General features: G+C 35.3%; 1 long non-coding RNA gene across 1 annotated transcript in view; it reads left to right on the top strand.

Annotated features, from left to right (window-relative positions):
• Positions 1-26,016, top strand: part of LOC121032818 (uncharacterized) — a 28,227-nt gene extending 2,211 nt beyond the window's left edge. Inside the window, exons 2-5 of the long non-coding RNA XR_005791502.1 lie at positions 1,051-1,100; positions 13,442-13,516; positions 14,446-14,549; positions 25,500-26,016. This is a non-coding gene — a long non-coding RNA (uncharacterized LOC121032818). The remainder of the gene's footprint in view (positions 1-1,050; positions 1,101-13,441; positions 13,517-14,445; positions 14,550-25,499) is intronic.
• Positions 26,017-26,491: the final 475 nt, after the last annotated feature.

Here is a 26,491-nt window from a genome sequence, read left to right as displayed (position 1 = left end):
CACCTATGTTGTTGCAAATGGTAATATTTCATTCTTATTTTTATGGTGAATAATAGGCGTGTGTGTGTGTGTGTGTGTGTGTGTGCACATGCGCACATCTTTTTAATCCATTCATCTTTCTATGGGCATTTGGGTTGCTTCTATACCTTGGATACTATAAATATGCTTCAATAAAAAGGGGTTTGTATATCTTTTCAAATTAATGTTTTTTTTAATTTTGGCAAATATCCAATAGTGGAATTACTAAATCATATAATATTTACATTTTTATTTTTTTGAGAAACCTCCATCCTCTTCTACAGTGGCTGTACCAGTTTGCATTCCCACCAACTGTGCATGAGTGTTCCCTTTTCTTCACATCCTCACCAACTCATTATTTCTTGTCTTTTTGATTTTAGCCATTTTGACTGGTATAAAGTGATATCATATTGTGGGTTTTAAATTTCATTTCCCTGATGATGAGAGATGTTGAGCATCTTTTTATGAGTCTGTTGGCCATTCTGTATATCATCTTTGGAAAAATATCTATTTAGGTCTACTGACCATTTTTCAATCAAATTGTTTATTTTTCTGCTATAAGTTTTGTGAGTTCTTTATATATTTTGAATACTAACCCCTTTTCAGGTATATTATTTGTAAATGAGATTGTGGTATAGTCCCAATCATTTGTGTTTGCTTTTTTTTTCCTTTGCCTGAAGAAATGTTCCATAACTATGCTGCTAAGTCTGATATCCAAGTGATTACTTCCTGTGTTTTCTTTTAGGAATTTAATGGTTTCAGGTTTCACAGTTTTAGATTCCACATAAATGAAGTCATATGGTATTTGTCTTTCTCTCCCTTACTTCACTTAGCATAATAACCCTGTAGGTGCATCCATGTTGTCACAAATGGCAAGACCTCATTCTCTTTTCTTCATCATTTATTTGAAAAATAAATGTCAGTTAAAGTTGAATTTTCTGGTAAGGATCAAATCAATGGTGTAGTCATCAAGTCTGTTGTTAAAACCTCTTAATCTCCTAAATTATGTTCCCTGTAAATTATTTGGCACAGGGAGAAGAGCTTGATATTGTCCTTCTACCAGAACATCTCCCAGATTCAAGGTAAGTATGAATAGTTCGGAGATAATGGAACATCTTCAAAAGATTTACAGATGTGACAATTGACTTGTGTAAGTTAATGGAATTAAAAAAAAAAAGACTACTAAATTTTTGTGAACGTTATACCGGCAAATGAACCTCTGGCCTGGGATAAAAGAGTAATTTTCCAAACTCGACTGAATCCATCCATTCTCATGCTTCTAAATTTCCATGGGCAGAAAGCTGGCTGAGCATGCTGTCAGCACCTTGAGATGGAATCATGTCCATAATATCCATTGCCATTCAAATATGGATACAGTATGGATATATATGGACCTCCTATAAAGTAAAACCAAGGACCATATAAAACTGCAGAATAGGTAGGGGCGCCTGGGTGGCTCAGTCGGTTAAGCATCCGACTTCCGCTCAGGTCATGATCTCACGGTCCGTGAGTTCGAGCTCACGGCCGGTGAGTTCGAGCCCCGCGTTGGGCTCTGTGATGACAGCTCAGAGCCTGGAGCCTGTTTCAGATTCTGTGTCTCCCTCTTTGTCTTTCCTCCCCTGCTCATGCTCTGTCTCTCTCTTCTCAAAAATAAATAAACGTTAAAAAAAATTAACAAAACAAAACCGAAAACTGCAGAATAGGCAACTCTTTTCAGGGGTCATAAATATTTTCAATGATCTCCTTTCTATATGGGGTCTTTATTGCCCTGCGGTTTCAATATAGTACATTGGGTGTGGGGGGGAAGGGGTTAAATCACGTGCTGTTTGAGTACATAGACTTCTGGAGCAATCAGACATGCTGATTTCTGAGGTACATATTATTGTAAGATCTTTGACTGTGAGGAAGGTTGCTTGGGTAATTTCTCTTGGGGAGAGAAAAAAAAATTTGAAGACGTAAGGCTGACAAACTCTGTGACCAAGAGGATGGACTGTGTTATATTGTATGAGAATGAGTGTGTATGATCGTATTTTAATACTTGCTGCCCTTTTCTGTGGAGAGAATATAATCCCAAACACAAAGGATGAACACTATCCTGTAATTTATTTTGCAAAGGGGATTTGTGCTGTTCTCCAACGGAAAGTTTGGGAATCAGAGTTCAATGCGGAAAAGTATTTGGGAACATTTCATGTTTGAAATCTAGAAATAGAAGTATTGAACTACGTGTTCAGGACACAAAATATTTCCATGTTCTACACCTCTACATACAAGCAGTTGAGCACCAGAGAGGATTGACCCAAAACAGCATCAACTCATAGGAATATTGTAATTTGGATTATTTGATTGCAGTTGTCAAATATCAGTTTTTCTCTGATGAAAGGTCATCACTGTTTCTGGCGGTGGATGGGAATGAACATAGTCCTCACGGAAATAAGATTTTGTAATAGCAAGCAACGCTTCCACATTTTGACTTATCGTTGAAAGCAAAGAAAATTCTGTCACTTTTCACTGCTGAGTTTTTTAAATTTATAGTAGCAAATTCTTCAAAGTATAATTAGGTGAAATTAATTCTTAATTGAAACTGTCAAATATGAGGTTTCAAACTCCCTAAGTCAACAGATTTCAAATAAATGAAAATGAAATATTAATTCTCTATGTTATAGAGCGAATACATATTTGGGGGCTCATAAGAGAAAACATAGGGCTTAATTAAAGAAATGAACAAATTAAGAAATCCAGTGTTTTGGATGAGTTCTTTTCTTAAGGCATATTTACAAAACAAACAATTTGATGTATACATGTTAGAAGGTAAACATTCTTTTTTCATCATTTCATTGATATCTCTGTGAATACATAATTTCAAAATATGTAATTTGTGAAATTTAACTGAGACTTCATTCCCATACTGCAGGACCAATAACATCTATGGCCAGATTAAAATACTGAAAATAACTGACCACTTTAATAAATACAGTAGAAGAAAAGCCTAATGAATAATAGGGTAATAAGCAAAGCTATTATAGACAGAACAGGTGTCAGCCAAATTTACAAGATTATGCCTCTAGTGTCTAAGAAGAAAGGAGTATAAAATAAATGATTACGGGGATGCCTGGGTGGCTCAGTTGGTTAAGTGTCTGACTTGGGTTCAGGTCACGATCTTGCAGTTCATGAGTTTGAGCCCCGCGTCGGGCTCTGTGCTGACAGCTCAGAGCCTGGAACCTGCTTCAGATTCTGTGTCTCCCCGTCTCTGCCCCTCCCCTGCTCATGCTCTGTCTCTCTCTGTGTCTCAATAATAAAAATAAAAACATTAAAAAAATAATTACGAAGACACATGGATGTTCACACTGCAGAAATAGTGTCAGGAAGGCTAAAGGATGATTGAGATAAGGTTTGCCAAGGAACATTTTACAATTTGTGAAGTAAGATCACATTACATAAAGAAGGAAAAATAAAGGGAAAAAGTCAAATTATCCACTGCACTGTGGTATCCTTCAGTGCATTGATTTCCAACATTTAGGCAGTTTTACGCATAATTGCAATCATTGTTTGCAAATAATATACTCTGCTTTTCGATTGCCATATCCAGTTTTCATGTTGCTGTGTAGCTCTCATACTTGGTATTTCAAGGGAATATGTGATATTTATTTCCTTGAATATAAGTTTAGTTAACCAATCCTCCCTCATTTAGGTCATTTGGATTCTTTTCTGTAGATCTTTTTTCCCCCATGGGATAAAAAAAATTTTCTAGGTGGAATTATTATGAATGCTTCATATACACAGTATTCCCAATTTTCTATGCTTCTCAGTGATAGGTCAAATTGTAGAAATGTTTATTTTCTAATGCAAAATGTTGACTGCATTTTAACTGATAGAAAAGTATTTAAATCTCAAATGATTTACTTACAAAATTAATACAAGCTGAATCACTCAATTTTCTGGGTTGTTAATTGGATATACTTTTCAGTTTCATCCTTTTATTGAGCTCTTTTCCCCCTAGTGTAATTCAATACTCTTGTTTTGTTTTCTCTACTTAGTAATAGCTTTTCTATGTAAGAGAGCTTTCAAAATACTAGTGAATATTTTACGTTAAAGAGGTGTAAATCACGAGGTCAAGTAGTGTCCAGACTCTAGACACCTGTTCCCCACAAACCAAGATGTAGGTGATAAGAGTGAGCCTCGTAATTGAAAAATAAAAGTCTTATGGTAATGGGAAGAAGAATCACCGAACTCTAAGATGATATTCATGCTTTAGGTAATGCAGTGATTTCTTTATCAAACTTAACATTCATTTAGGGGCTTGCTACAATTCTGGGTGAAAGACTATAGAGATGGATAAAATATAATAAGGTTTAATGTCTAATACATTGATTTTCTGTCTGCATGATAGAAACACTTCAGAAGATTTTTTAAATACTAATATTCAAGTCTCATCTCCAGAATCTGACTCAGTTGTTAAAGGGGGGACTTGTGCATGAGTATCTTTAAAAGCTTCTCAAATGATTGTAATGTCTAGTCAACTGTCAGAACGCCCGGTCTAATGAGAAAAAGCTACCAACAGTGAGACTCAAATTCATAACTTTGGCTCCCATTGAACATATATTGAACATAGTTGTGATAACAGCTTTTACTAGTAATACATATGTAAAATAGCTTGCAGCTAAAGAAGTTCTTATTTCATTGTAGTCTGTACCTGTTAGCATAACATGCAAAATTAATGTATCGTCTTCTAGTTTGAGAAGAATCAAAAGAAGAAAAATCACTTCAACAGATGGAAAGAATAAGCTACTACTGAACACCATAAGTTCACACTAAAAGTGTTAGTGTTTTGCTAGATACATTGTTGGTGTGGCTTTACACTTAGCAATTATCACATTATTACAGTTTAGCTAATTCTGGCCTCACATTTTAATGCCTTCTGGTGTCAAAAGATGAATCTTTTCAAAAGTCTGATATCATCAGCGATGATGAATGTGAGAGACACTTTGTTTAAACCTACAAACCAGTAATTATCTAAATTAACAGCTAATTTATAAACAAGCCTTTATTTGGAAGGACACAGAAATCCTTTTCTAGCCCTAAATATACTTTGGTAAATCTCATTAATTTGCACCTCACTAATTTTAGGATTGTGAGAATAACGATAGACTGAAATTCACATTTATCTATGAAAAAGTTGTAAGTGTTTCGGGTAAGATGAGTTAAAATAAGAAAGAGGCCAAATCTGCAGGTTCGCACGGGGACACGGGCAGTGACCACAGACCCCAGATCTGAATTGACTATAACAACCAGACTGTTCATTTAATATCTATTACTTCCTAACCTCTATGTTGGATGTTAGGATATACTGGAGGCTTCCCAAGAAGAGGTTTTAGTGTGGCAGGGGATTTTCAAGCCTAAGTATAGGAAGTTTGAATGAAACAAATGTAAAGATGTTCTTTTCATGTTTCTTTTCCTTCCAGTGCTTAAGGGCCCTTTGTAATTATGTGCTCGTTTTAATTATTTCTGGTCTGACACCTCAACTGGACCACATAGGCAAAGACAGCACTGTCTGTGTCCATAACAGCGCCAACATTCAGTAGAGCCATCCAGAGTTCTCTAAAATGAAGACACAATGAACGCAGCAATACAGACAGAAGTCCAGCAGCCCAGTCTCTCCGTATTTCTAATCTAAGTCACTCTAATGATTTCATTCTGCTTGCCCTGAATAATGTGAAGGTCACCAATTTCCTGCAATCCTTTATCATGACTTTGTTCTCCTTTTACTTTACGAGCCACCTCCATTGCCCAGCACTTCGGTTCCCCTTCGGACACACCAAACTTGGCAGGCGTGTCCTATCCTCTGCTAAATCCTCTCCAGGTTTTGTGGCAAGGTTTAGATCCTGATCTTCTGTTAGTTTTCTCTCCTCTTAAATCCATGCACAGCGCTCATTAGATTACCATCCTTTACCTTTTATATTTGTTTTTTGAATATTTGGCAGTTTATTCCTCTCGTTCAGCTTTATTGTTGTCTACACATATATGCTCTGAAAAGTGATGAAGTGACAGCCCTCATTCTATTGGAATGAAATGGCAATGGGAAGCCCAGCAGAGAACAATATATATATATATATATTTTTTTTTTTTTTTTCTTCTTCTTCTTCTTCTTTGGGGCTCTGTGCTGCAGGCTTAATTAATCTCACTTATTTCTTATCACATTCGTTCCTCCATGTGAAGCCATTCTTTCCGTGTATACATTCCTTTTTACCCTCCTATCCCATCCCATTCACCTCTGCCCCGTGCAGCCACTTGAAGGAGGATTTTGTGTAGCTTTTTAAGTGTATTGTTGCACAGTGTGTCCTTTGTTTTGTGTATATGTATTTTAATTTATGCTAACCCTGTTCCCAGTCATCTCCCAGGGAAGTTCCCACGCAAGAGCCGGGGTATTTGTTGCAGGATTGTTTCTGGGGGCTGAAAGATGGGTGCGGTTGGGCTTTGCTCCCGGGGAGAGCAGACAGAGCAAATCTGTGGATGTGCACCCCAGAGGCTCTACCTTACAGCAGATTACACAAATACACTGTAATGCAGAGGGATTTTAACAACTATGTTAAGTGAAAATAGAGGAGATTTTTTTTAAGTATCTTCTGGATCTGAGACTGAGATTGAATACTACACACACACACACACACACACACACACACAGACAGGTGAAAACTGTAAACTCCATCTAGCTTCTGAAATTTTCACACAATGTATGGTCTAGTTGGCAAGATAAACAAATGGAGTTAAATCTGAAAGTAAACTGATGTACACATTTTCGTGGTGTGATCTTGGGCTAATCATTTAGCTTCTGTGGGATCCACTTTCCTCATCTATAGAATGAGGACTAATGCAGGAAGTTACCTAAGTTTAACCATTGAAATACATGTAGTTGATTTAATAAAATGTTAGAGGGGAGTAAAGAAACACTGCATCTTACAATATGAAAAAATCATGCATAATTAACTAGGTCTTGGGTCAGGTGTTTAGTGTTTAATGTTACAGTATGTAGAAGTGCTTAATTGAATGTCCTAGTTTTTAACATATAATATATATAATAACCTAATTTTTATTATAAACTTATAATGGCTGTTATAGTAATTTATCAATATAAATATTGATCTCATTAAGTTTTACTACAACCATAAATGTAGGTATTGTAATTATAGTAATTACAAAAATTTGAGATTTAAGCAAGTAAATGACAAGACTGTAGTCATAGATGGGCAAGGAAGAGTTAAGAGACCAACTCAGGTACTGTTAAAATATATTAAAAACATATTCTATTTTTATGTTTTATCGTATTCTCTACATGATGACAATATTTATGATGTTAGGTCAGCTATTTTTACCTGCAAATAAAAATGTAAAGAGAAAATATTATTTAGTATCTAGGCTTCCATTTCGGATTACCAAGCATTCTGATAAAAGATTCATATTCTTTATTCCTTGTGAGCCATTCAAAGGGAACACCCAGGAACATATTGTTCCTGTTCTAATCAGAATGTTCTCTTCACGCAAAAATCAAAACTAAGTTCAATAGTAAAATATTTCACATAATCCAGTAAAATGAAAATATAACAAGGAACATTTTATTGTGTTGAAGGAAGTAAAATTCTAAGTTTTCTTGTATACAATATATAATAATGGGAAATAGTGATATCTTTGGGTATTAATTTATGTTCAAGAGAAAACAAATGTCCAGGGTAGACTTAAATGTTTTCTAACTTCTAAAATAAAAATCATATTAGTTTTCACCAGTGACATTTTAAGTTGTGTCTTTTTCAAACATCTTTCAGGGTATTATAAGATATTTTGTTTACCTGATATAAAAGGTTAAAAAATATATATATATTTATATTTATAAACATATTTATAAACACATATTTATAAATATATATATTTTAGGATTGTTCAATCTAGAACTATTTTTAAAAGGAATGACTACTTGTATTTAAAAACTCAGAACTCTGAACCCATGAAATTATTTTTATTTTTTTAAATTTTAATTCCAGTATAGTTGATATACACTAGTATGTTAGTTTCAGGTGTACAATATAGTGATTCAACAATTCTATAAATTACTCAGTGCTCATCATGATAAGTGTACTCTTTTTTTTTTTTTTTAATATTTTTTTTTCAACGTTTATTTATTTTTGGGACAGACAGAGACAGAGCATGAACGGGCGAGGGGCAGAGAGAGAGGGAGACACAGAATCGGAAACAGGCTCCAGGCTCTGAGCCATCAGCCCAGAGCCCGACGCAGGGCTCGAACTCACGGACCGCGAGATCGTGACCTGGCTGAAGTCGGACGCTTAACCGACTGCGCCACCCAGGCGCCCCATGATAAGTGTACTCTTAATCTCCTTCACCTATTCCCCCCCCCCCCACTTCCCCTGTGGGGAATTCTCTATAGTTAAGAGTCTTTTTCTTATTTTGTCTTTCTTTTCCTTTGTTTTATTTCTTAAATTCAACATGAGTGAGATCATATGTTATTTGTCTATCTATGATTTATTCCACTTAGTAGTATACCCTGTAGGTACACTCATGTTGTTGCAAATGGCAAGAATTCATTCTTTTTTATGGCTGAATAGTATTCCCTTCTGTGTATGTGTGTGTGTGTGTGTGTGTGTGTGTGTGTGTGTGTGTATAACGTATATATAAATTATATATACTACTTCTTAATCCATTCATCTATGGATGGACACTTGGTCTGCTTCCATAATTTGGCTATTGTAAATAATGCTGCAAAAACATAGGGGTGCATATATCCTTTTGGGTTACTGTTTTTGTATTCTTGGGGTAAATACCCAGTATGTGATTCCTAGACCCATAGTTCTATTTTTAAATTTTTGAGGAACCTCCATACTATTTTCCACCATGTCTGCACCAATGTGCATTCCCACCAACAGTGCACTAGGTTCCTTTTTCTCCATATCCTCACCAACACGTGTTGTTTGTTGATTTTAGCCATTCTGACAGGTGTGAGGTGACAGCTCATTGTAGTTTTGATTTGCATTTCCCTGATTAATGATGTTGACAATCTGCATATCTTTGGAGAATTGTCTCAGTCTTCTGTCCATTTTTAATTGGATTAATCGTTTTTTTGGTGTTGATTTGTGTAAGTTCTTTATATAGTGTGGATACTAACCCTTTAGGGCTTTATTTGTTTGTTTATTTATTTATTTATTTATTTATTTATTTATTTATGAGAGCACATATTAAGTGAGCAAAGGGCAGAGATTGAGAGGCAGAGAGGGAAAGAGAAAGAAGCAGGGCTCACATGAAGTGGGGTTCCAGCTCACCTGCTGCAAAGCAGGACTCAAATTGACAAACCATGAGATGACCTGAGCCTGAGCCAAAGTCAGATGCTTAACTGACTGAGCCACCCAGGTGCCCTAGGGCTATGATATTCTTAATGAGCCATTTCTCCTTCATACTGCAATAAAGTTGAGAGTTTTGGGAATTGGAAAAGTATATATGTGGACACCTGGTTAAGCGTCCAACTCTCGATTTGGCTCAGGTCATGATCTCATGGTCTGTGAGTACAAGCCCCACGTTGGGCTCTGCGCTGACAGCATGGAACCTGCTCATGATTCTCTCTCTCTCCCTCTGTCTCTGTCACTCCTCCACTCTCTCTCAGAATAAATTAAAAAATAAAATAAAATGTATATATGCCAGAGTTGTAATTATTCATATGTGTGGGTCTGCTGGTGTTGAAAATTAGATAAAACATAAATCACACAATTATATATCTAAGACTTTATTATTTGATGTGTTTCACACTTAATGACTATAAATATAAGAAATTTATATTGGCATAAATTATCAAGAAATATTGAATAACAGGTCTTTTTCCTTTTGGTGGAAGAAAAATGAATGTGTTGTGTGTTTTTTTTTAATTCAAGATGGATAAATATACCTGATTTTATACTTTAAAATATGTATAGATTGGGCTAATTATATTTGAATAAAGGTATATGAATAATTATAGGAAGTTTTCTAGAGTAGATATTTATGAACATTCAGTTTTCCCTTGTATCACTGACATTGAGAATTTTAGGGAAAGCTCAATAAATATTTTTGAAGTATTGCATAAACATACAATTTTTTATAAAGATTTATCTTTTAAATAGTATATATTGAAATTTTATGCATTTTTGCGTATGTTGGTCATTAACACCTTATCAGATATATGATTTGCAAGTAATTTTTCCCGTTCCCATTGTCTTTCACTTTCTTTTGCTGTGCAGAAGCTCTTTAGTTTTATGTAATTCTACTTGTTTATTTTTATTTTGCTGCTTATGCTTTAGGTATATCTAGAAACTCACTGCCAAGACCATGTCAAGGAGCTTTTTTAAGGAGTTTCCTGGTTCAAGTCTTATGTTTAAAATTCTAATCCATTACTAGTCAATTTATGTAAATGTTTAAATTTCTAATACATTACTAGTTAATTTAGGTGTTATAAGGTAGAGGTCTTCATTCTTGTGAAAATTCAATTTTTCCAGAACCATTTATTGAAAAGATTGTCTTTTCTAGACTGAGTATCTTTGGCTCCCTTGCCAAACATAAGGTCACTGTATATGCTTGGGTTTATTTATGGGCTCTCAATTCTGTTCCATTGATCTATTGTCTGTTTTTATGCGAGTACCATGCTGTTTTGATTAACATAGCTTAAAATTAGGAAGTATGATGCCTTCCATTTTGTTCTTTCTCAGGATTCTTTTGGCTATTTGGATCTTTTGTGGTTCCATATAAATTTTAGGATTGTTTTTTTCTCCCTCTGCAAAAAATGCTACTTGAATCATTGTAAGAATTGTATTGAATCTATGGATGGCTTTTGGTAGTATGGACATTTTGATTCTTCCAATCTATGAACATGGGATACCTTTCTATTTATTTGTGTCTTTTATTCCTTTCATCAATATCTTGTTTTTGGAGAGATCTTTTCCCTCCTAAATTCATTCCTAAGTATTTTATTGTTTTTGATGCTCTTGTAAATGGGATTTTTACAATTTCTTTTTCGGGTAATTTGTTGTTAGTGTCTGGAAATGCTGCTTATTTTTTGTGTGTTAATTTTGTATCCTGACACTGTATTGAATTTATTGATTAGATCTAACAGGGTTTTTTTGTGGAGTTTTTAGGATTGACTCTCTATAACATCATGTCCCCTGCAAATAGAGACAATTTTATTTCTTCCATTCCAATTCTGATGCTTTTCTTTTTCTTTCCTGATTGCTCTAGCTAGGACTTCTGGTACTATGATGAATAGGAGTGGTGAGAGTAGGCACTTGTTTGGTTTTGTTCCTGATCTTAGAGGAAAATAATTCAACCTATCACCATTTAGTTTGATGTGAGCTGTGGACTTATCATATATGGCCTCTATTATGTCAAGGTACATTCCTTTGGTACATAATTTGTTTAGAAGTTTTATGATAAATGGGTGTTTAATTTTCTCAAATGTATCTATTGAGATGATTATACGAGTTTTTCTTTTATTCTATTAATGTGATGTCTCACATAGCTTGATTTGATTTTGTTGAACCATCCTGGTATCCCACACATATTTCCACTTGATTGTGGTGAATGATCCTTTTAATGTGCCAAATTTAGTTTGCTCGTATTGAGAATTATTTAGAATTTTTGCATTTTTATTCATCAGGGATATTGTTCTATAGTTTTTTGGTAGTGTCGTTCTCTGACTTTGGTATCAATGACCTGATAAAATGAGTCTGGGAATATTCCCTCCTCTTCATTTTTTTGGAAGAGTTTGAGAAGGGCTGGCATTAATTCTTTAAATGGTAAAATTTACCAAATTTACCAAAAATTTACCGAAAGGAAACCATTTGGTATTGGGTTTTTCTTCATTAGATTTTTGCTTACTGACTCAATCTTGTTATTATTAATTGATCTATTCAGACTTTCTATTTCTTCTTGTGTCAGTCTTGGTGGTTTATGGCTCTAATTTTTTTCCCATTTTATTCTAGGATGCCTGGTTTTTGGGGGGTATAGTTGTTCATAGTAAACTCATGATTTTTTTATTTTTGATGTCATTTGTAATATTTTCTTTTTCAGTTATAATTTTGTTGATTTGGGTCCTATTTTTATTTCTTGGTTTATCTAGGTAAAGATTTATCAATTTCGCTTATGTTTTCAAAGAAACAACTCCTAGTTTGGTTAGTCTCACCTACTGATTTTCTGTTTTCTATCTCATTTATTTCTGTTCCATTCCTTATTACTCCCTTTCTTCCACTAGCTTTATACTCAGTTTGTACTTCTTTTTCTAGATCCTTAAGGTGTAGAATTAGGATCTTTCTTGTTTCTTAATGTAGGCACTTATTGCTATGCACTTCCCTCTAAGAACTACTTTTGCTGCATCCTGTAAGTTTTGGTATTTGTGTTTTCATTTTTGTTCATCTCAAGATACTTTAATTTATTCTTTGATCCATGGTTACTCAGGAGAATGTTGTTAAATTTCCACATATTTGTGAATTTTCCAATTTTCCTCTTAGTGTTGATTTCTAATTTTATATACATATATTTTTTGAGAGAGAAAGAGCACATGTGCTGGGGAAAGGGCAGAGGGAGAGAAAGAATATTAAGCAGGCTCCACACTCAGCATGAAGCCCAATATGGGGCTCTCAATGTCATGAATGTGAGATCATGGCCTGGGGAGAAATCAAACATTGGACACTTAACCGACTGAGCCACCCAGCCCTATGTGTATCTTTAAGCATAAAGTCAGTGTCTTATAAGCAGCATATCATTTAATATGATTTTTAAAATCCATTCAGCCATTCTGTGTCTTTTGGTTAGAGAATTTAATATGTTTATATTTAAGGTAATTATTGATAATAACTTACTATTGCTGTTGTTTTCTGGTTGTTTTGTAGATCCATTGTTCCTTATTTTTACTCAGGTGTGTGTGTGTGTGTGTGAGCGTGCACACATGTGTATCAGTGTGTCTGTGTTGGTGCCATGTGAGATCAGTATGTTTTGACTTCTTTTAATCATGTTCTTATGTGCAATTACTCCAGGTTTTTCCTTTGTGGCTACCATGAGGCTTACCTAAAATAATTTAAAATTATAACATCCTATTTTAATAACAACTTAACTTTAATAGAATTCCTTAGATTTACACTTTACTTCTCCCCTTCCTCATATTTTACATTATCAATGTTACAGTTTACATATTTTTATATTGCATAAAAAAATAACAGGTTATTATGGTTATGGTTCTTTTTACTCATTTTTAAAAATTTTTAAACTAGATTTGTTAAATGCTTTATGCACCACCATTACCATATTACAGAATCCAACTTTGAATATATACTTACCATTACCAGTGAGTTTTGCACTGCTTTATGTTTTTATGATGTTCATTAGCATCTCTTTATTTCCCCTCAAGGAACTCCCTTTAGCCTTTCTCCAGTGGTGAGGAAAGTCTTCCTATCCCCTCATTTCTGAAGGACATCTTTGCAAGGTAGAGAATTCTTGGTTAACAGTTATTTTCTTTCAGTGTTTTCAATATATTGTCCCATTGTCTTCTGGACTGAAAAGTTTCTGTTGAGAAATCTACCAATAGTCTTATGGGGTTCCCTCATATGTGACTTCTCTCTTTTGCTGCTTTTAAAATTAGCTGTCTTTGACTTGACAATTATTTGTCTTGGTGTAGCCCTATTTGGATTCAACCTATGTGTAATCCTTTAGGCCTCTTGGATGCCTATTACTCTCCACAACATTTTCAAAGTTTTCAGCCATTATTGCTTTAAATATACTTTCTCCCCCTTTTTCTCTTCTCCTTCTGGAATTCCCATAATGTAAACATTGTGGGTTTTTTTTTCATTGTGTCCCATAGGCTTTCTTCATTATTTTTTATTCTTTTTTGTTTTTGCTCCTATGACTGGACAATTTCAAACATCTTCTAGGTCATTGATTCTTTCTTCAGCATGGTCAAGTCTGATTTTGAAGCTCTCTATTGAATTTTTCAGTTCAGTTGTATTTTTCAGCACTAGGATTTCTGATTTTTTTAATGGTTTCTATTTTCGTCAAACTTCTCGTTTTATTCATGCATTGTTTTCCTAATTTTAAAGAGGATTATTCAGAATTTTTGTCTGACAGTTCATATATCTCCATTTCTTTAGAGTTACTGGAGATGAGTTTCTAGTAGCCATTCTTCATTCTACCCTAGTATGTCTTGGTCTCTGTGCTGCAGGGTAGTGCTTCATCCTCCCTCTCATGTTCCAGGATTCTCTCCAGTGATGTCTTGTCCCTAAATAGTCAGTCTTCTTGTGAGGGGGAACAAATTCAGGAATGACCTATGTTGCCATCTTTTTGGTGTCACTCTCAACAAATAAAAATCAACTTTTCAGAGTTAAAGTAGTGCATTGAATTCCAATTTGTATGTTCCAGGGCTGATCATATTTCAGGACATAATTGGACACGACGGTAGAAGAGTACAAGAGTGGAACTGAGTAAGAGTTGAGATCCAGAACTCAGTACATGCTCGGATGGAGGTAAGCCAGAGCTGGAATGCCAAACCTAACTTGAAATCATTATGGTAGACAATATACACAAAGTAATTCCAAAATTGGCGTTCTAAACATGATTTGGAAGAATCTAGGAGGGTGTGGTCCTTAGAGTTGGTATACGATTATCACCCTCCATCATAAAACTCTTTTGCAGTCATTTGCACTGTTTTTTGTTTTTTTTTAATGTTTATTTATTTGAGAGAGAAAGAGCATAAACAGAGTCGGGGCAGAGAGAGAGGGACACAGAATCTGAAGCAGACCCCAGGCTCTGAGCTGTCAGCACAGAGCCTGATGCGGGTCTTGAACCCACAAACTGTGAGATCATGACCTGAGCCGAAGTCTGACGCTTAATTGACTGAGCCACTGAGGCACCCCTTTGCATGGGTTTCTAAAGGAGAGAAATCTTGTTCTGAGGGAGAAGACAGCTGTGATTCAATCAGGGTCTCAGGTGAAAAGGAACTGGAATACTCAGCAGTGTATCAAGAGAGGAATCTAGTCTCAAAGCTAAGAAAAAGGTGATGTCTCAGAATGAAGCAGAATATGTCAGAGATTCAGCATAAAGGCAGACTATCAACAGATGTTCAAGAATGGTAATCCTGGAGTCCTTAAAATATTCTTTACTAAAGCCGGGAAGAACTTTAGGAAAAAAAAATTATTATATATTTAATTATATCTGGAGATGGGAGAAGAGAAGGCGGCAGAGACTCAGAATTTGTTAAGGTCTTCAAGGTGACACCTTTGTCACCCAAAACATTATGTCCTATTTCTTTTTCCTGCTGTATATCTGTTTTTTTCTACTTTATACATAGGAATCATTCTAGGAAAGATACAATTATAGAAATAGCATCCAAATGTACAATACAAATAAGCATATGTGGGGTGGGAAAGTATGAGAAAGGTCTGGGAGGTCCCACTCACCTTACTCGGTAGTGTTTGAAAATGAGTCTTTCTATTCCTCAGCTACATCAACCATGAACTGACAGAGTAGGATTCAAATGAGGTTCAATCTCTACTTCTAGTATTATTCATTAGAACTTTCATTCAAAGCTAACATAAGTTTTCCACAGTTGTCTGTTTGGTAATGTCATCTCACAGGTGTTAAGTAGGGCTCACCAGATCTTTATGAATAGAGTTTATTCAGTAGAGGTGGATTACCCCATTGTTTGAGGCAACATGACGGTTTAGATGACATCAGCAAGTGATTGTCATCTCTATGAGCTTACGGAAACAGTTTGCTTCACTCTTAAAATGGTTTTCAAACTCTAAGTCCTAAAACAATGTAAAGCACATTTTTAAATTTTCTCATTTGCCGTAAGATAGGCACATACCCTTCTCTTTTCATGCACTCAATTTTTATTATGTCAATGTATGTACATTGAGAAATGGAATTTTCTGTATGCAACAGGAAAGACTTATTTTGAAGGTTCTGCATGCTCTGTCCAGATGTAAATCATTTGTAACATTTAACTTTTTAACTTTCAAGATCTGGCAGTTGAAAACCTTGTTCAATGTTCTGTTTTACACATTATGACATCAGCAAAATTTTAGACTACTGACAGATTGATAGAGAAGGTAAGCTTTAAGTTTTAGGCAAATTAAAACTACTTCATAGTAAAAGCATTCCATTTTCAAGACAGAATTTCTTTTTCCCTTAAGCAGTGTTTATGTGCAATATTGCTATGAGTGACAGATAACCAGTGACTATCACATAAAATACCAATAAGTGAATTCTCATTTATATCACACATGCATTTATACATGGAAGGATAATATGTACCGAATGCTTACCAAATTCTAGGTCTTAATTAAATAGCAATGATACAATGATGATATAAAAATTTCAATAATAATGATGAGTACTTAGTAGACGCTCAAATCTGTTGAACCAATGCATGATCTCTAGCTTTGTGGCATTTACATTACACTTAATTTGAGAAAACAGACAACTGAAAAAATAATTAACCTGAAGAGGATTTAGTACCCTATTGAGGCAACCAGGGACAAGTAGCTTAATCTATTTAGAAAGCTTCTTGGAAGAAATGTAAGAAATTGAGGACAAAAATGGGGATTATCACTTAACTAGGGCACGGGGAAATGAAAGGAAAGGGTAAAAAGAACAGCATCTCTGAAGGCTAAATGATGAATGAATGGCAAGTTTGAGGAAGTGAAGTGTGGCTGATCGGGGTAGGTAGTGAGGACAGAATTTGAAAAAGCTAGGGCCGAAAGCACAAGGCCTTGAATGCCATGTTAAGGAAGTTAAATGTTGTTTGGTGGGAATGGGAAGCCACAGAAGTATTTTATATAGGCCAGTGATAAGGCTGATTGCCACCTCTCAGATGATGACTTTTTTCCCTATTCTGGAGGTGAAGGAGGTGACCTCTCTTCTATTCACCTCTTCATTTCTAACTGCAGACCTTTGTCCCTTTCTTTAGATGACAGATGGAGAACTGGCTGGATAGGTATGGTATGCCCTGTCCCTGCTCATTGCTGTCATTTACACAGATCTGGCCAGTCTCCATCACTGGTATTTTAGCACCTTGCTATTTCTTTGCAACTCTACCTTTGAGTACAGTATCTGAAACAACAACTTTTAATACCCTATACTCTCAATTCCTCAAATTTTTCTCTTCCAATCATCTTGTCTTCCACCGGACCTTAGGAATCCACTCCTAAGGTCATACTGCAGATATTATCCTCACAAGTTAGGACATCTTCTTTAGGGTCTCTAATCAAGCAGTCCACTCCCCAAACATACTTTCTTACTCTTTCCAGCTAACTCCTTTCAGTACTAACTACAAGACTTCAACCACTGGGGCATATAATCTTGATGACCCCACTTCTTTGCTGTTCTTTACCAACCCCCATTTCTGATTTTGCTCCTTACACAGAAATGTAATGGCTCAGCATTATAATCACTTCAATGCATACACCTCAATTTCCTTGCCCTCATACCCTTTGCAAAAGCTTACCTGTGATACTCAAGCTTTGGTAAAATGCAACCCTCTGTTCCGTCTGCAGCTGAGGGAAGAAGCTGCATGAGGTCACAGAAGAACTATGGTGATAGGTCTTGGTTTAAATCCAGGACCACTCATCTCAAGTAGCATCTTAGTACTCCATTCAGCATTAAATTCTTCAAAATGACTACTTCACTTGCTCTCTTCCCTCCAACCTGTAATCCCTCCTCACTTCTCCACACTCTCCGCTGACAGTCTTTCCTTTTAATTTACTGAGACACAGAAATGGGAGTAAGGAATATGTACACACTCCCACCATTATATCTACCAAACTATACCAGTTAGAACCATTATATTCTGCCAACATTACTGACACTATGGATGCAATTTCTCCTACCTGTGATCAGCCCCTCCATGTATGCAGAGTCCTATCTATTTTTGCCAACAGATATATATATATACACACACACACACACACACACACACATTATATAATAGCGATATCTATCTGATTATATAGCTCAGCAATAAAGACTACATATGTATCTGATATATCTCAGATATTTATAGTATAGATGTACATACATATGTATTTACACACATACATGCATATTTAAAGATTTTATGTTTAAAATAAACCAGCTTTCTTTAAGCATGCATTCCATTGCTGCTACTCAAAATTTCACTCCCTCCCTTCACAACAAAAAGTCTTGAACGAGATATATTTATCTTCACTTCATCCCCTAAATCCCAGCAGTGAGTGATATTCTGACCACTTTGTCTTTACCCAAAGATGTCAAGAACACATGTTTCCCATACTTTTAAAGCCAGAAGTCCATTATCAGTCTTCATCTTTCTGAAAATATCAATTTGACGTACCCAGTCATATTCATAAGGGAATTTAATCACCTGGATTCAAGAAAAAGTAGTCTTTCTTGAGTTTCATCTTCTGCTGTACTTTTTGACCTCAATCTTATTGACTTCTCTTCATGTCTCCAATTTGATATGTGCAAAGGTCTCCAAAGTTAGCCATTAGTTTACTGTTTTTGCTGTGCTCACCCCAGAGATGATATCGTTAACCCTCATGACTTCAGAATGTTATATTTTTTTAAAAAATGTTTATTTGAGAGAAAGCATGTGAGAGAGAATCCCAAACAGGCTCTGTGCGGTCAGTGCAGAGACCAATGTGGGGCTTGATTCCACACACTGTGAGATCGTGACCTTAGCCTATATCAAGAGTCGGATAATGGGGCGCCTGGGTGGCGCAGTCGGTTAAGCGTCCGACTTCAGCCAGGTCACGATCTCGTGGTCCGTGAGTTCGAGCCCCGCGTCGGGCTCTGGGCTGATGGCTCAGAGCCTGGAGCCTGTTTCCGATTCTGTGTCTCCCTCTCTCTCTGCCCCTCCCCCGTTCATGCTCTGTCTCTCTCTGTCCCAAAAATAAATAAAAAAACGTTGAAAAAAAATTAAAAAAAAAAGAGTCGGATACTTCACTGACTGAGCCACCTAGGTGCCCCTCAAATTTATATCTTTAAACCTGCTTCTCTACCCATTCCAGTGCTCAATCAAAATGCTCTTTTCTCCCCCACTCCATATAAAATCAGTCCTCACATTCTTTAAGCCTTATATTCTTAATATATCACAAATGTGACCACTTAAGACCAACCTCATAACTTCCAGTCTTGCTCAAGACAGCACCATGTTTGGTCTATTCCACACTAACACAAGATGTTAATAATAGGGGAAAATGGGGTTGGGTGGGGGGCGCAGGGCTACATGAGAACTCTTTACTTCCCCTTCAGTTTTTATGTAAACTTAAATCTGCTCTAGAAAGAAAACTTAAAGTCTGCTAAAAGTCCCTAAAATTCTTACATGCAAAAAGTCTATTAAATGTATAGTCAACTAAACATCATTAGCATTATAGCACTTAACTTCAGTATCTGTGCTATCAAACTGCATTTAAGTTCAAAGTAAACAAAACTAAATATTTCATAGCATATTGTCTTTTAGAAGAATATGGCCTTTGGGGAAATAAACTTAAATTTTAATAAATAATCTTTCCAAGGAGAAATATATCTAAATTTAGTAACGTGATTAGAAGTAGTGTTGTCTTATGTAAGTATACTGGTGTTCTAAGGTGATGGCTATTTTTCACAAAATTCCCTGAATAAGAGAGTGGACTAGTAGCCCAGAACATTCTGCATTATGATCCTCAGCTAATGTGACATTTCTTTGATGTTTACAGTTTCTATTACAGAAAATATACATGGTAATCTTAATGTAAAATATTTAAAGATACTGTTTAATCAGTTTACATTTGCCCACATTTAGGAAAAAATGGAATTCTAATGATTGCATGATTTTTGTCTTACCATATAGATATGGAAAGTCTTACAGTGGCTTCTCTACATGGAATGTGTTCACTCAATGACCTAGGTGTGGAGGGCAAAGTGGATGTATGTAAACCAGAAGTAAATACCCTGTTGGATCACCAATAGCACTGAGGACTTTTTTCCAATCCACATCTCACTTCATTTGTATCCATTTTAGGCATGTTTGTTTGCTTTCATTTACTCACTTATCTTTAGTTCTTTATCAAGAAGCTGAATGTGCTATGAATTATTACACTATTACACTATTGGAAGATATCTCCAAAACTTTACACAGGTAGTTTTAAATGAACTGAATAGCAGCATTCCCCACTGGTATCTTTTAATGTTCTTTTTTTTTTTTAAGTTTTAATTTAAATTCCAGTTATTTAACATACAGTGTAATAGTTTCAGGTGTACAATACAGTGATTCATAAGCTGGTGTCTTTTAAAGCAGGTAGTGTTCTCTGCACATTCTTCACATGAGGGGCCTTCATTCTCCACCAGGTTGGATGATGTGCTTCTCCATTTATTTGTAGCCTATATGCAAGGAAGTTTGTGTCAGATACAAGAGGGTTTTTTCATACCATCTCTAGTAACTTCTAGCCGAATGCAAAGTAAATTAAAAATGCTATGAACTCTTCCAATTTGGAATGTACTGTATTGAGAAAACAGTCTTCAAACTAGCAGTCCTCAACTGTGGCGGGTCCTAGAGAATCTTTCTGGAGATCCTGTGAGGACAAAACTACTTTTATAATACTTTAAAGATGTTGTTCACCCTTCTCATTATATTGACTTTGAATGGATAACACAAAATAAATAGCAATGCAGTTACTTCCAGGGACCCAGACTGTAGGCAGAGGCGATGCTCAGAGAAACATACAAAGAAATGTTTTAAAAGTTTGGAATGCATGTTACTCCACTGAAAGAATACTTACTATTTTATCATTAGTTTTCATAGGTCAGAATTGGGTTTCTGTTTTAAAGAATGTACTTTAGATACTGCTCATCTGTCTTTATCCTATCAGCACCAATGAGTCTCCTTTGACTTTTGTAATATCACTAATGCTATGACTGGAAGTGATATGTTGGAAGTAAATTAAAGTGTGCCAGCTTTATCCTACGTCTTATTTAGTGGAAAACATGTTTTCCTTATTATTCAAGACTGCATAAAGTTTGTAAAGCATGACTACATTTTCCATTTACTATTTCTTACTGTCATTTAAAATAGTTTAACCATGACAATAAGGAAAAATCTAAGTTGATCATAAGCTTATATAACAAGGAATATGTAAAATAAAATATTTAAATATTTTTTTTCCATTTAAACACTTATCCTAATGTGCCAGTTAGCTCCTCTTGTCTCACGGATTAGGCAATTTAGTTACTTCTATAAATGCTGATTATTCCAGATAATAGTCATCAAAATTATTTAGAGGAAATTAATGAGAGTTTCTTGGTGGAGACTGATCTGGAAAGATAGGACTATAGGTCCAGTTAGGAAACGATCAAAATTATAGTAGACAAATGCTGGAAGTTTGGAGCTCAGAAACCTAAATATAATGCAGCAAATAATGAGTGTCCATTTCTGTTTCAGAAACATTTTTAGAAACATAGTTTTGGAATCTCTTCTGGTTCTTTGAAACTTTCATAGGAATGTGTCCAACAAACATGTTTATGGGTTATATAGAAGTTCATATACAAGTCCATATGCATTTTTTCTTTAAATGGAAGGGCATATATTTCAGTATAAGCTTTTTCTACTTGAGTCTTATTCAATAGAAGAAAGATTTAGTTTGTCCTATCTTATTTTCTATCCGAGGAAAGAAACCTATATAACAGCTTTTAGGTACCTCTGAAGGAGATACTCTCTGAAGGAGAAGGAGAAGTTGCAGGGTAAGTAACTTCACCTGCATGCTTTTGTCATTTTGGAAACTGTAATCTGGAAAATATTTGTATTATAGAGGAAAATATTTTTTCCTGTTAACATACATTACTCATCTTTCATCATAGTGCCTTTTAGAGATTTAGAGGTTCACTTTTAAATTAAAACAATGAATATTACAATATCCTTTCCTCTGTAGGAACTTAAGGATTAGTCCTTTGATTTATAAGCCAATCATACAAATATCATTTTATTTCCCCTTAATTTGTATTCATTTCTGTATTACTTTTTGTAGCCTGCTTACTTGTAGAAACAACTTTTTGAAGACTCTTCTACTTACTCTTCATGTCAATTTCATTTTGAAATAACATTGTTTCCCTAATTTTGGATATCTAATTTTTGTTTGATAATAGCATGAACATTAGTCGTAATCAATTAATCAACAGTACTTACTGGTTTTTAAATATTCCATTAGTCGCTCAAGTTAGTTCCTAACTTGTTTTTCCTTCAGTTTTTCATTTTCCTTCATTTCCTTCATCCTTGGTTGCAGGTCACAGGCCTCTTAATAAAATTACCATTTCCTGCGTTTCATGAAAATTTCACATCTTTGTGGGACCAGATTTCTGGTCTCACTGTCAGATAGTGCTGGCCACACCACAGGCCGTCTACACAAAGGATTGTCTTAATAACTGGGCTGAACTGCTAGAGTGTGCAGAGCCACGAGGAAGGGTTTCCAAATCATGTTTTAATGAGTAACATTGAGTAGTTTGGTACTGAATTCTCTTGTTCTTAATGTTTACATTCTTTTAGCCAGCTTTGTAATTTTAATCCCATTTTACCTTTGCATTTCTATAACTAATGTTTCTGCAATTTCCTTTTCTTTGGATTAAAATAGTAAGAGACATAATCGGATTTTTATACCCATATTCAACTTTGGTTGGAGATGAATTCTGGTGGCTCATGATTGAAACTTGGGGTAAAATGGCAATTTGACTTCTTTCATTGAGTTTCATGATTCTGGAACTCATTCCAATATCCGAAGGCAAAGAGGCACATAGCCCAGTGCTCTTAAAAAGCTTCTGGAAGCAGACATCTGTTGTATGTTAATTGACTAATATAAAATAGGAAAGGAGGGATTGTTTGTTCCCTGGGTACGTTATTAGAGTTCTCACTATTCAGATTCTCAAAGAGAAAAGTGGGGAATACATATATCATGTGATGATCAAATACAAGTGCTGTTGTCATGAAAATTAATATATTATTTGACAATGTTTTGTCTTCCTTTGATGTTAGACAAGATATTGTTATCCATGCACAAACATTTTAGCACATTACTAAGGTTACTGCAACTTGAAATCAGCTTTAATAAAGATCCATATCAAAACCCTTGTGAAATACTAGTTACAAATTAAATACCCTTAACATTTTGTTACACGTTTTTATGAGACCATTCTTCTCTATGGAAAGAGATGCTTTAAAGTCGTCTTTAATTTGGATAAATTAACACCAATTAGGTGTCCTTTATCAAGATGCCACACCATGAACACTTGGAATAGTGCTGCCCCAGGTGATCCCACAGAATCCTGAAGTGTTCTCTCAGCTACAAACTTGCCATATGAGATCATTGCTTTGATTCTGCAGTTGCTATGGTACCCTGAACATATTCTCAGTATTAGTCCCTCAGGACATAAATTAAGAATCACCAGCATTGTAGGATGTCAAGTGCTTCGCTCCCACTGGTCATGAGGCTGGTTTAATTTATTGAAAAGAAAAGACAACTAGCTCTGAGCTGGAGCAAACTGTTTCTTGATATTTATATACAAAGGATTCTATTAATCATATAAGATTAAGGCATCAATGTCCATTTATCCACCCAACTCTTAGGGAATATTTCAAAAGTTCATTATATAAAGAGATAAAGCAATGAGATATTCTAGACTCAATTGATGCAATTATTTAAGATAATATGCCTAAGAATTTTGGAACCACTAGTTATATTCAATTGACTTCTTTTGCAGATACCCTAAAACTAATTTTTATTGGCCTTATATATACATATTATAGCAACTGAAATGCATGCCATATTTACTTTTAAGAGCTAATTGATATCTAATTCATATACCACAAAGTTTACCCATTTAAAGTGTTCCATTCAGTGGTTTTTAGTAAAATCAGACTTGTGCAACAATTACTATAATTTTAAAAGAGTTTCATCATCCCCAAAAGAAACTTCCTTCTCACCAGGAGTCATTCCCCATTCTCCCTTTACCCCCAGCCCCTGCCAAATACTAACCTACTGTCTGTCTCTATGGATTCACCTATTTTGGACATTTCATAGAAGTGGAATCATAGAACGTATGACCTTTTGTGACTGGCTTCTTCGACTTAGCATAATGTTTCCAATTTCATCCAAACTGGAGTATGGATTGATACTTCTTTCTTGTTATGGCCAAGTAATATTCCATTGTATGGATATAGCACATATTTTTTTCGTTCTTCAGTTGATGGGTATTCCGATTGTTTTCATTTTTTGGCTATTATGAATATGATGCTATGAACATTTTATGTACAAGATTTTTTGCAGATGTGTTTTTATTTCCCTTGGAGTTGCTGGATCCCATAATTCTTATGTTTCCATTTTTAAGGATAACCGAACTACTTCCAAAAGTGGTTGCAATACTTTAAGCAATGTTTGAGGGTTCCAATTTCTCCACGTTCTCACCAATACTCGTTGGAGTCCATCTTTTTTATTACGGCCATCCTGTGGAGGTGAAGTGGTATCTTATTGTGGCTTTGATTTGAATTTCCCTAATGGCTGATAATGCTGGTCATGTTTTCATGTAATTGGTCACTTGTATATCTTCTTGGGAAAATATATATGTTTAGATACCTTGCCTATTTTTAATTGGGTTATCTGACTTTGTTTTTATTGTAGTTTTGCATATTTGGGATACAAGTCCCTTCTAATTTGCAAATATTTTCTCTCATTATGTAGATTGTCTTTTCAACTTCCTCACGGTTTTATTTAAAGTATAAAACTTGGGGCACCTGGACGGCTCAGTTGGTTAAGCTTCCGACTCTTGGTTTGGGCTCAGGTCATGATCTCATGGTTCAGGTGTTCAAGCCCCACGTTGGGCTCTGTGTTGACAATGCAGAGTCTGCTTGGGATTCTCTCTCTCTCCCTCTCCCTTGTCTCTCTCAAAATAAATAAATAAACTTAAAAATAAAACATAAAATTTAAATTGGCTTCATCAAAATCATTTTTTAATTGTTTTGTTGTGTTTTGGTATTACATGTTAAAACCACTGCTTAATTCAATGCAATAAAGATTTACTCCCATTTACTCCCATATTTTGTTATAAGAATTTTATAGTTTTAGCTCTTACATTGAGGTCTATAATCTATTCTGAGTGAATTTTTATAAATGAGGTGAGGTGAAGTAGGGGTTCAACTTCCATGATTTGCTTGTGGCTATCGAGTTGTCCCAGAACTATTTGTGGAAAAGATTATTCTTTCTTACTGAAATAACTTGCCAATATCCAGGCAACCATAAATTTAAGAGTTTATTTCTGGTCTGTGGGCACAAATTTTATTCAATTGACCTACATATCTATACATCTATCCTGCCAGTTAAACATTGTGATTACTATAGCTTTTGAAACCAGTGTCAGTTCTCCCAATTTTTTATTCTTTTCTAATTTTATTGTTCACATTTTTTTTCTTTTTTTAGGTGAAGAATATTGAGCTTTATTACAGATTTATCCACATGTGCTTCCAAAGAGAAAGAAACACTGGCACTAAAGCACAGCCACTTGGAAAGTTATTATGGCTTTGGTTGCTAAGACAGAAATAGAGCCTTTGGAGAAATGATTGGTTCAAATCATTGGGAATGTAATTTTCATCATTGCATTCACTAAAAGGCTCACTTAGAGAAAATGGCCTCCCAGTTTCCAAAAATACAGTTTCCTTAAAATGGGAATATCTCAGATCTGATCTTTGTGGGTATTAAACCAATTTACTTATAAGCAAAAGTTATACCTTTTGCCCTAAACAAATTTAATTCACAGATTGAGTTATTTAGCTGAGATATACTCCTATTAGTTTCATTAATCTTATTGACAATTACACTGTCACCTTAGTTCATTAGAAAAGTTTATAGACCTCAAAGGTCTAGGGGTGCCTGGGTGGCTCAGTCGGTTGAGCATCCGACTTCAGCTCAGGTCATGATCTCATACTCCGTAAGTTCGAGCCCCACGTTGGGCTCTGTGCTGACAGCTCAGCAGCTGGAGCCTGCCTCAGATTCTCTGTCTCCCCCTCTCTCTGCCCCTCCCTGCTCATGCTCTGCCTCTCTCTGTCTCAAAGATAAATAAAAACATTTGAAAAAAATTTTAAAAAGGTCAGTAAATTATTTCAACAGTGCATTTATCCAGTACTAGCTTCACATTTCTCAAACATTTTTCACAACTGTCCAGGAGACAATGAAACTACTTACTTTAAATGGAAAATACTTGGTAAAAAATTTAACAGCCAGTTTCATAAAGCTTCCAAGTCCTATGAAATAAAATGACATATGTGTAAAAAGGTAAGTAAGTATGAGGAATAAACTTGGGAATTCCCTGAGCCCGCACTGATGGGTTAATGAGGCGTAAAGAAACTAGCCATAGGATGTACACACCCAAGTTTGGGTAAACAAAGTTAGGTAAATGGGGCAAAGGCCCCCAG

Source organism: Herpailurus yagouaroundi, unplaced genomic scaffold (assembly GCF_014898765.1).
Source record: "Herpailurus yagouaroundi ecotype Mexico unplaced genomic scaffold, PumYag 142, whole genome shotgun sequence".
Lineage (NCBI taxonomy): Eukaryota > Metazoa > Chordata > Mammalia > Carnivora > Felidae > Herpailurus > Herpailurus yagouaroundi.
Note: the sequence above shows the minus strand (reverse complement) of the source record. Positions and strands in the feature narration are given on the sequence as shown.